This window comes from Cryptomeria japonica, chromosome 9, assembly GCF_030272615.1.
Source record: "Cryptomeria japonica chromosome 9, Sugi_1.0, whole genome shotgun sequence".
Classification (NCBI taxonomy): Eukaryota; Viridiplantae; Streptophyta; class Pinopsida; order Cupressales; family Cupressaceae; genus Cryptomeria; species Cryptomeria japonica.
Window position 1 is genome coordinate 137,457,194 of NC_081413.1, and position 11,630 is coordinate 137,468,823.

The window sequence follows — 11,630 nt, forward strand, 5'->3', positions numbered from 1 at the left end:
GAAGAATATAACTAAACCATTTATTTTACTAAATGAAGATATCATTAACTTACCAATTTACCAATTAATGCATTATTAAATTTTTGATAATTCTAATAGCATATCATTTAGTTTTCAGAATATCCTATGATGAACATTTCATTTTTCGATTACTTATATTTTTAGTATTCCATTTCTAAAGTTCCCAGATGACCTATATCATTCAAATCGAAAAACAATATATTCCTGAATAATGTATTATTTAAAAATCACCAAATAATAAACATATTTTATTTCTAATAAAAAATATTACTCTATCTAACCCCAAAAGATACTTCCTCATTAAGACTGATACCCAAATTAAATATTAATCATTATATATTTAAAATCCCCTCGGTCATTAAATATAAACAATTAATAATTTGATAGTACACAATTTCAAATTAAATATTATTTAATATATATATATTAATCTCCATTAATAAAATATATATTAATAATAATTTAATATTATACAAGTAAATATTAATTAATATATAAATATTAATCTTCATTAATAGCATATATATTAATAATATTTAATTTCTAATTAAAAACTATATATAAAAACTTTAAATTTAATATTTATATATATATATATATATATATATATATATTTTTAAACTAAAAAAAATAGTAAAAAAAAGAGAGGAGAGGGCAGCCGCGGGGGCCCACCTCCCATCCAAGGGAGTGGGGCGATCATGCCCTAGCTACGGGACTGCGGCTACTGTAGTGGATGCAGGTCCCTCGGCATCCACACAGTGGGTGCGAGGTAACCTGTGGCCACCATAGTGGGCGCAGAGTCCCCTCCGGCCACCGCGGGCGCAGGTCCATGCGGCCTCTACGGGCACAAGACCCTGCAGCCGTAGGTCATTGCAGAACCCGCGGAGAGGAGGGGAGGGGAGGCGGCGTGAGCTGAGCCTCAGCTCCTCTGCCCGCCAAACCCTAACCCGCCACCCCCCAAATAATTTCAATTTTCAATTAAAACAAGTTTGATTTTAAAATAAAATCAACAACCCCCATCAAATAAAAACATAAATAAACTAAAACTCCCAAATTTCTTTTGTTCACAGTCTCTATAAAATTTTCCAGAATGTCTGATAACACCATTTTGAAGATTTTTCCTGAATAATATTGGTTTTCCAAAACACATACTTTGTTGAATAACTAAACCAAACAAGCAAATCTTGAGCATAATGGAGATCATTTCTCAAACAATGAATCCACCCAATTCCCAAACTTTAAACTAAAATGCATAGATTTAAAACCCATTTCAATCAAGAAATTTCTTTCAAAGCCAACTAGTCATTTTTTTTTTTATATTTGTATCAACAAGGAAACAATTAAGAATCCTACCTCCATATGCAATCCTGGATGAAATTTGCTGAAGAGCCCAATTCTCTAGCTCAAGAAATCCTTCTTCTCCTCCAAAATCCCCAATTTTCACCATCCAAAAATATGTTTTTTTTCCAAAAAAAAATCAACAACCCCTAAAAATATTTTCCAACCTAGGTTAAAATGGAAGAATATTTGACCTAATCCCCCATTTTGAATTTAAAATATCTTTTTAAATAAAAAAATGAAAAAAACGTTCTTTTCAACTATTCAAATAATCTACACTTGCTTTTCTAATTAAAATTAAAAATGCTTCTCCCTCATTTAATTTTAATTTTCTCAATATTAACAAAGCTAACTTTTATATTTCACAATATTAATGAGGGTAAGGTATTTTAATTAAATTAAACTCCCAAAATCAATCTTTCATACTATATCAAATATATATAAATTAAACTTGTTTTTCTAATAAAATTTGATTTTCTTAAATAATTATAATTTACCTTTCTATTCCAAAAAGCAAAAGGGATTAAATTATTTCTATTTCGAATAAATTTAAATCTTCCCTTTTAAAATGCATAAAACTAAATAAATTCAAGATTTAAAATTAACCAGTAAATTAAACTTGCTACAAACATGAATAGAGCAATTTTTAAATAAATGATTAGTTATATAAAAGAAACCTATTTACTTTAGTTTCTTAATTACTAATGAGTAAATGAACCATTAAATCAAAATAACTACTTAGGCTCAAATACTCAATTTAACCACACGCCACGCACGAAACCCAAGAAAGCCAAACAAATACCCAACCCACAAACCCAAATGAAAAGGGAACTGACGGACCACAAGCGATGCTCACTTGCGCATGACTAGGGTAAACTGAGGGTTTTACAACCACCTAACCCAAATTCTAAGGACGAAAGAGGTATACTCAACCTTGTGAATCCAGGTGAAGATGAACCTCGCACCTAGGCGGTATTGTACCTGCAATCTCCTGCAACCAAGAGTCACACAAGCATACATACATACATACATACATACATACATACATACATACATACATACATACATACATACATACATATATATATATATATATATATATATATATATATATATATATTTAATGAATGTCTTAGCTCGAGATAAATAACAAGAATCAGGAGAACAATTAAACTTACATAAGAATCGATGCCAAAGCACATTAACAGGTATGCATGATAATCATAAAATCTGACTACAACATTACATCATGGTAAATCAACCATTCAACAATGCCACAGAAAAAGTCAACCAAGGTCAAACCAGTTTTTTACAAAGCTGACTAGGGTAGGGGCACTACAATTACACAGATATGCCTTAGCTGACCTTGACCAGATACATCTTCAATCAGGCACATATGATCCAGTTGGGCACACTCTCTGTCAGTCTTCTCTTCATCATATGACACCATCTTTATCCAGTGGGAGTCCTCTTATTTCACATTCAAGCAATCAACTGCATACTGGTTGTTTGTACATTCTTTATGGATCAGCCTTTCTTTCTTACCGGTCACATGCTTACTAGTCTCCAATACTTTCTCACTAGTCAACACTCCATACCAACTGACATCAATGACACCATTATCGGTTGACATCAATGCCAACACAATGCCAACAAAGCATAAGATACATTATGAAAGACAACTCAAGAAAGTTACTACCAATGAGCCAGGTATGTAGGAATAATATCTACAAATAGATGATAATTAATTCTCAGTGTTTCATTGTTCTTAAGTGATGGATTTTCACCTACCAATAAATAATGGCTGTAAATTTTGTGTTACACACACTGAGTTAAATAGTGGGATGCACAACATTTACTCCTATTTTTTTTTCCATATCAACATAAAAAAAAATAACTTTGACTCATCATTCTTCATGAATGCTAAGGCATTTTGTTGTGAGATAGCCATTGAATTGGCAATTAGATCGATTTTATTCATTTCGACTTCTTTGTTAAAAAATTTTGAAGTCATTTCATTATGTATTTGCAAACTAGCGATCTGCGTATTTAATGAGATGACACTACCTTGAGGTTTTTCTGCCAATAGATTTCAACTTGTTTGTGTTTCTATATTTGCATGCACATTTAGAAGAGTATTTTCAATAATAGCTTTGACAAAAACTACCTTCTATTTGTAATTTTCTTTCCAGTGAATTCTGATTTTAATTTTCCCACATTCATTTCAATCCACGAGGTTACATCTTAATGAGTCATTTCATCAAACAAATCACATTTCATGTTTGAGTGTCCATATTTTTCTTTTATGTCTTCCATCATTGTTCTTTCGATGAATCCATCTTCACTAAGCTTAATGGATGGTTGTACCCTGTTTCCTTAGCTTCCATTATGCTATCTAAGTTGGTGGAAATTGAGTTTATATATGTCTATTGTGATTGCTCATTAGTTTCAAAAAAAATATCTTTTCAACAAATCCTTTTCGAGCATTACATTCGGTATTAGAGCACAAGTTGCAACACTGGGATCTTTGGTCAAGTATTTTACCCTTAGTCTTATATGGTATGTTGTCATAGTAAGTCATTAACTGTGTTTCTTGTCTTCCTTGATGCATTTTACTCAAAGAATTTTTTTCTTAATACTCTCTTTCTTTACCCTAAATTAAAGTGTCTAACTTCATGTGTATTAATTCCTTGTGTGTATTTTTTTAATACTAGTAACTAATGATTTGATTTGAACTACATAAGGGTTTCTAGCATATTCTTGGATGAAAAAGATAGTACTGATTTGATGAATGAACACATTTATAGATTAGAATGAAATTGTAAGTACTTCTTAATTGAAAATGTCATTTACATGATTAGGCTTACTATGTTGGGATGAAGTATTGTTTTCCTTAAAATTAGTTAGAAGAAGTGTGTGTTTGCATGAGAATTTATATGTATCAAGTTGTGATTAAGCTTGACACCTAGGTGAAGAAATTAAATGATATATGTTGTATAGGGATTACCTTTATTTCCCTCCTTTCCCTACCTTGTTATGCAATAAAAGGATGATGCTTTATAATGTATTTTGCACCAATTTTATGAATGGGATCTTGTATGTAAAAAATCTTGTTTTTATAGAACTCATCTTGTTGTATGGTCCTAAGTTTTCAAGTTACATTTATTAAATCTTGGAAATGTCACGAAATATTATATTTGTGTTCCTTATCAAAATTTAACTATATAATGTATGTGGTAGTGGTTGCATTGTTCCATAAATATTCTGTACTTAGAGAATTTAATTATCCTTGCATGGCCTTACTTGATTTAGTATGTACATATTATTCATTAGAATGATAGCTATCTATTTTCCTCTTCTCTCTGTCTATATGTTTTATTAATGAATATGCTACTTAGGAATATAAGTAGACTAGTATATGTAATGAGAATTGTTTAATTAGAATAAATTTTGTGTTGGGAAAACAAGTTCTTGTATTGTATTCATGATCCTTTTAATATAAATTATTGGATGGAATGTCTTTTTCTTTATAATATTGTAGAAGTGCGTATGTGAAACTTGAATCATTATTTCATGTTCTTATTGAATTGGGTAAGAAGTGTGAACTACAAAATTTCTCCTTCAATATCAACCTAAAACTTAGTAGGATCAATATCTCATTCTTCAGGTTCTATTGCTTCTAAGTCTTCTTTTGTAAGAATCTAACTATTCAGCATCACACCAAAAACCTATATGTTCAAATGTAGGATTTACCTTAGGAACCTTGCTCTCATATAAATTGTTGAGCACACCCAAATGTTGAGAGGGGTATGAATCAGCATGAACCAAATTTTAACCATTTATTAACCTTTAAAACATTAAATCAAATTTGCAGAAGTAAAGAATAGAAATAGAACATGCACCATACAAGAACACCAATATTTTAAGTGGAAAACCCAAGAAGGGAAAAAAAATTGTGAGAATCAACTCACAATATATGAAACAAGTATTGCAATGTTTATTTTAGGCTTGCTAATAATTAAGCTCATTGCTCCTTGAATAAACTTGCAGACTAAGATACATTTTCCTAGGGTGACATACAAATGGACTTGCAAACTGAAGATCATTTCTTCAAGGCAAGATATAATGATATCAATGAAAAAAATATGTGAACTAATATATAAGAAGCATCTAACAAATGCTAATGGTGCACAAACATTCTATCACACAGATTTCATACACTTTTTAATTATTTGACATGTCACTAATTGAGTTTTCACATTAAAAAAAATCTCACATAAGCTCTCACATCTCCACAGATGATTTTTTTCTTATATACCCTCCTCAACTTCCCAAAACATTAATTAGGTTGGCTAAAATAGGACCTAATAAATGAAACATGCAACACAACATAGGTCAACCTCAAATGCATTTACCATCATTAAAAATAGGTTGTGGATAAAGAAAGACTTAATCTGAACTCCAAACGTGTCATACCACATCCTACAAAGCAAATGAAAGAGGTCGGGGTCAACTATAATTGAAGAAACATACCAAAACATTAATTAGGTTGGCTCAAATAGGGTCCCTAATAAATGAAACATGCAACACAACATAGGTCAACCTCAAATGCATTTATTATCATTAAAAATAGGTTGTGGATAAAGAAAGACTTAATCTGAACTCCAAACGTGTCATACCACATCCTGCAAAGAAAATGAAAGAGGTCGGGATCAACTACAGTTGAAGGAACATACCTAATCAACTCAAATATTAACCACTATCAAAATTGTCAATTATTTATCTTGTTATCATTGGAGAGAAATAAAAACACCATGCAAACCACCATATAATATATGTAGACCATTAGAAATCTTTCCTTGATCATTTCCTAAAGTAAATGATAATCAAATGCTAGTATAGTGAAAGTAATTCACTAAACTAGCAATAATAGTATAGACTCGATAGATTGTTTGTCATCAACATGATGAATATCATGCATTGAAGCACTAACAACCCTGAAACGCATGTCAATAGTCTAATATACCATCCTCAACAACATCCCAAAATGGCATAGCCAAACCAATCAACGTGGTAGAATGTAGAGCATTCTAGTGAGCAAATTGTTGACCAAAGAACAGACACTCATAACTTTATACAAATGTTTAAGTCCTAAAAAATAGTAGAGAGATAGTTGATATAATCCTTAGCTTAACTCAAAGCATTTCATGCAATATAATGTGGAGTAATTTGCCTATACATAGTCATAAAGAAATAGATTATTTTCAACTTAGAAAAATTTCTTCAAATATCCAATTATGAATATGAACTAAAATATCATCCAAATAACTTTCTCACCACATAGACATCAACCAAGGTAACTTCATCATGTAACCAAACCATAAATCTAGTGTATCAATTACCTACCATAACTCTGGACAGATATCCTAATATATGATGATGTACCTTTGAATTTCCTTCTATGTTTCTAATCAATCTAACTATTGGCATTGTGTTGTCATTGATGTCAATCGGTATAGTAGGTTACCGGTATATCTTGTCACTAGTAAGAAGAGGATGTCACTCGACATCGTGGTCATTGAAGTCATAGCTATACAAGTTAATGTTGGATACATAAGCTGGTGTTAAGCAGAGAATAGGCATTGGAGACAGCTGGCATTATGGTAATGCCAACTGGTGAGTGATGTGTTGGCAGTGTATGATTGCCAACTGGCAAGCATGTGACCACTAAAGAAAGAAAGGTTGAGAAAATGGAGAAATTATAGGCAACCAGTATGTCATTAGATGTCATATAGTAGGACTCCCACTGGTAAGTGATCTAACTGAGCTTATCTCACAACATGCATGGAATGCATCAAAACCCTCTTAGATAAGACAATCAGAGAAGTTGAAGGCTTGTACCGAATGACCATAGTGGAACATTAGGATGCCTCAGGTGTATGAAATCAGAGATTTGCACTGATTCAACAAGAAAAATCATGATGAGATATCAAGACAGAAGAGGAAGAATCATTTGTGATGAGTTTTCCACTTTGGCAAACCAATTGAGATGAGGTATGAGTTGATGAAGGAGAAGGAAATATTTTGCATTTGAAGACATGGACCTACTTTGGTATGTTGATGTCAATTGGAATGCAGATAGAGATTAGTGTCACCGGTGTGTATGCAGATGAACTGTCAAATGGTAAACAAATCTATCAGTATGCTAGAAGATCAGATGGAGATTGATGTTGTCATGGTTGGACATGGCTGAAGATTGTTGACATAGTGATCCTATGGGTGTTACTGGTATGCAGACAGGAGTGTATTCAACCAATAAGTATGTCAACCAAAAATAAAGAAAAGAGGCAAAGTGGAAAGCTCTCATCAAATGAAGATATGCACGGTGACACACTTTGAATATCGGTAGTGCTTCGACATGTTTGATGACCGAGCTGATCTGATCCAACCGGCAAAATAGAGAGAAGCATGGCATGAAGGTTGATCAATTAGTGTATAATTGGTAAGGTAAGATGAACTGGTAGGTGTATACTAGAAGTTCACTTGGTTGGTGACTAATCTTGAACTGACACGGTCTGTTGAGGTGGATGCAAACAAAGAAGATACGTGGCTTCTAGGTTGCAAAGTAGAAAAGCTAGAATACAGAGGTCGGTGAACGAGGTAGTTGGTGATTGGGTCGATAGTTAATGCAATTTGCAAAAATAACAAGTTAGATGTAGAGGATTGCAGCTCAAGACAGAATGAAGGATATATATCTAATTCCTTGATGTCAATAATTGATGCAAGATATCCAAGAGAAAATTGGATCCGATGAAGGCAACGAGAGATCATTTAATGTGATTGATAGATGCAGGTCAATGATTAGTTTGTTGTGTTTTATAAATATAGAAAATGTGTATTGGAAGCAGTGAGAATGGCAGTGATTTCTAATTGTTTGGAGGTTCTCAATCCCCATACAGATCAGATATGATTTGAGATTGTCCATGGTCAGTGGAAGGAACCCTAGCATGCCAAGTTTGAATGTCCATCTTGGCCGGAAATCTCAAGTATAAATATGTAGACCAGAGATCATAGAAGATGATGTTGCAGGTTGGATAGAGGAGAAGAAGAGTGTATCAATGGTTCAGTCCAAGTGAAATATGTGGAAGATCATAAACAATTGAGAGTGTGTGGAAGTGCAACCAGCAAGAGGGTGTAAGAGGGGTTTAACCAGTAAGGTTAGAGTGATCGGTAAGCTGCAAAGAGTATAGAAGTCAAGTGAACTGGTAGTGACATGTTGAAGTGGGTTAGTATGTGCAGAGAACTGGTAGAGATAAGAGAAAAGTGAACCGATAGAGAAGAGGTAGAGCAACAGAAAGATGACTCAACTGGTAAGGTTGCAACAGAGATTGAAGGAGAGAAGGATCAGTGTGAGTAGAGAACTGATAGAGAACAGAGCAGAGGAAGACCTGTTGAGAAGATTTGAACCAGTAGAGTGATTGGATTGTGAGAGGTTACATAATTCATTTATAACTGGGTTATAACTATTGTCTTGTTTATAATCATTGTGATCACTGAGTTGGTGCTCCTTTGGGTTGGTTCCCATAAATAATTAGGGGTTGGTGTTCTTTGGGTTGGTGCCCTAAATCAAGGGTTGGTGCTCATTGGGTTGGTGCCCTAAACTTTGTAATCAGTTTTACTTGTGAGGGTGGATTGGAGTAGTAGACTTTAACAGCATTTATCACTGATTCTTTTCCCATATTGGGTTTTCCTCATATATCCTGTGTTGTGTGATGAATCCTTGTGTGTGCTTGCATAGTGTTCTCTTCCCTTATCTCACCGGTATGTCCTCTTGATCTTTGATATGTTAACCGGTCTTTACATTTAGGATTAAAAGGGTTAAGATTGGAAACCACTTATTCACCCCCCTTCTTAGTGGAATCTTGTGTTCAACAATTGGTATCAAAGCATAGGTGCTCGGTTAGATAAGATTTATTTAGCATGGGTATATTCTGGTTTTGAGAACACAATGGTCAGTTTTGAGTTAACCCCTCCAATGTTTGATGGATCAAACTTTTCTATTTGGAATTGTAGGATGGAATTCTACATGTCCTCTTTAGGGTATGATGTGTGGATGTTGGTTGTAAATGGCTATTCTAGTCCTACTAGTCCTCCCACTATTCTTGAAGTAGAAAGAAGATACAGGTGTAATGATGAAGAAATCAAGGCTATACTCTATTGACTTTCCGGTGATGTTTCTTCATAGGTAGATAGATGCAAATCGACAAAGATTTTGTGGGATAGACTAAAGACGCTCTATGGAAATGAACCTAGCACTGCTTAACCAATTTGTGAGAGAAAGAAAGGAAATGGAACACGAGTCTGTAAACGAAGATAGATCAATTAGCAATAGCAGAAATGATGAAGAAGAAACCCACCTCTTCATGGCTCAAGAGACAGAAAGTGAGATGCACACATCAAAAAGGAATAACACAAATCAATCTACCAGCAAGATGTGTTTGGTAGTGATGAAGAAGATGAAGCTTATGTTGATCTTGAAGGAGAACTTGTAAGTGCACTCGAGCAACTTAGTAGAGTAAGAAAATAATACAAGATGTTCAAGAATGTTTCTATTGTGGAACAAAATCGGTTGATTAAAATCCTTCAAGAGTTAGATTCAACCATTGCCAATCTGAATTCACAAGTAGATGATGCAAAAAGGGTGAGTGTAGAATTAAACTCATATTTTCATATCAAGAAGTGCAGGTGCAAATATTTACAATCAGAGCTAGAGGCCAAAGACAAAGAATGTCAGAAGCAAAAAGATGAAATAGAGAATTTCATAAAAGACCTTAAGAAGTGCCACGATGAGCTCAAGGTGAGGATTTGGTATGATGGCATCACTGATGCTTTGGATAAAATGTTGAACAAACAAAAACACTCCAAGGATATCGGAGGATTAGGATATGTTGCCAGTGAATGCTCCACTAGCAAGAATGTCTCCCACAAGGACATTTAGTTTATCTCAATGGGTGAAAATGACAAAGGATAGACTTTTACTATCAGAAATTCTCCAAGAATGAAGATAGATCTAACTACAATCGGTGAAAGTATGAGGATGAAGACTAGTGTTGCAAGAAGGAACAATGCTGATCCAAAATGAAAAGGTAAGCTGATAGAAGATGGCTTCATTAGAAACAAGAACATGAGAAAACAACCTAGAAGACCTCATGCCGATATAAGACAAAGAAATGTTGCTACCCACAAGTCAAAGCAAGTGTGGGAAAAGAAGGGATCGGATGAAAGGACTACATCACGTGGACATCCCAAGACAAGTCCCCGAAGAAGTAGAAATGGAGAAGCCAAATTGGTAAGATCACCTCATGTTTGGCAAAACAAATTTGTAAGTTATAAGCCCTCTTTCTCTAGTTACTATTTTTTATGTAAAGATTATGGTCATAGGGAAGATGAATGTAAAAAGAGGTCTAGGAGTAGACAAACTGCTTCTCCCAGGAATAGAAATTTAGTTTGTCAAAGATTAAATGCATATGGGAATAGGACTTAAAAATGTAGAAACCTGCATATGCCCTCTCCCAGTCATGCAAACAAGAATTATTCAACTATTCCAAGAAATGTAAATTATGTATGTTATAACTGCAATGGATTTGGCCATAGAAGTCATGAATGCAGGATCAAGAAATTTTAGTCATATGGTAGCCCTTCCACCTTCTCCCTCAACAAAAGTGCAAGGTATAACAATCATGCTCAGTATGGAAGTTGTTATAAGGGATATGAGAATCAAAGACCAACATGGAAAAAAAGGAGAAAGGTTCTTGCAAAATCAAGAAATCCTACAATATTATGAACAGAAGAAGATGGTTAAACTGGTTTGATAGAAGGTCCTCCAATCATGTGTCTGGCATGAACATAGTCTACTACTAAATCAATATTTTTGGAGCAAGAACCAATTAGCAAAAGAAAGTCAAAACTATTCCCAAGACTGTAAATGAGAAAAGGAGGGAGATCAAGTAGGTACGTAGAAAGAAGCGAGAGGATATGACAATGGGCAAGCACTGTGCATTCAATACATAAGTTATATCTTCTATGGATTAAGGGAGATGTAGGACCTTAGGGGGACATACATATTGATCATATCATTCACCTCCAAATTTTGAAAAAGACATATATAAGGACAGGCTCCTACTAGTGAAAGGAAGATGATGAGATGATAGTGTGTGCAGTTGATGCCTTGGCTACACATCTACATATGAGAGATGGATTATTGATGTATG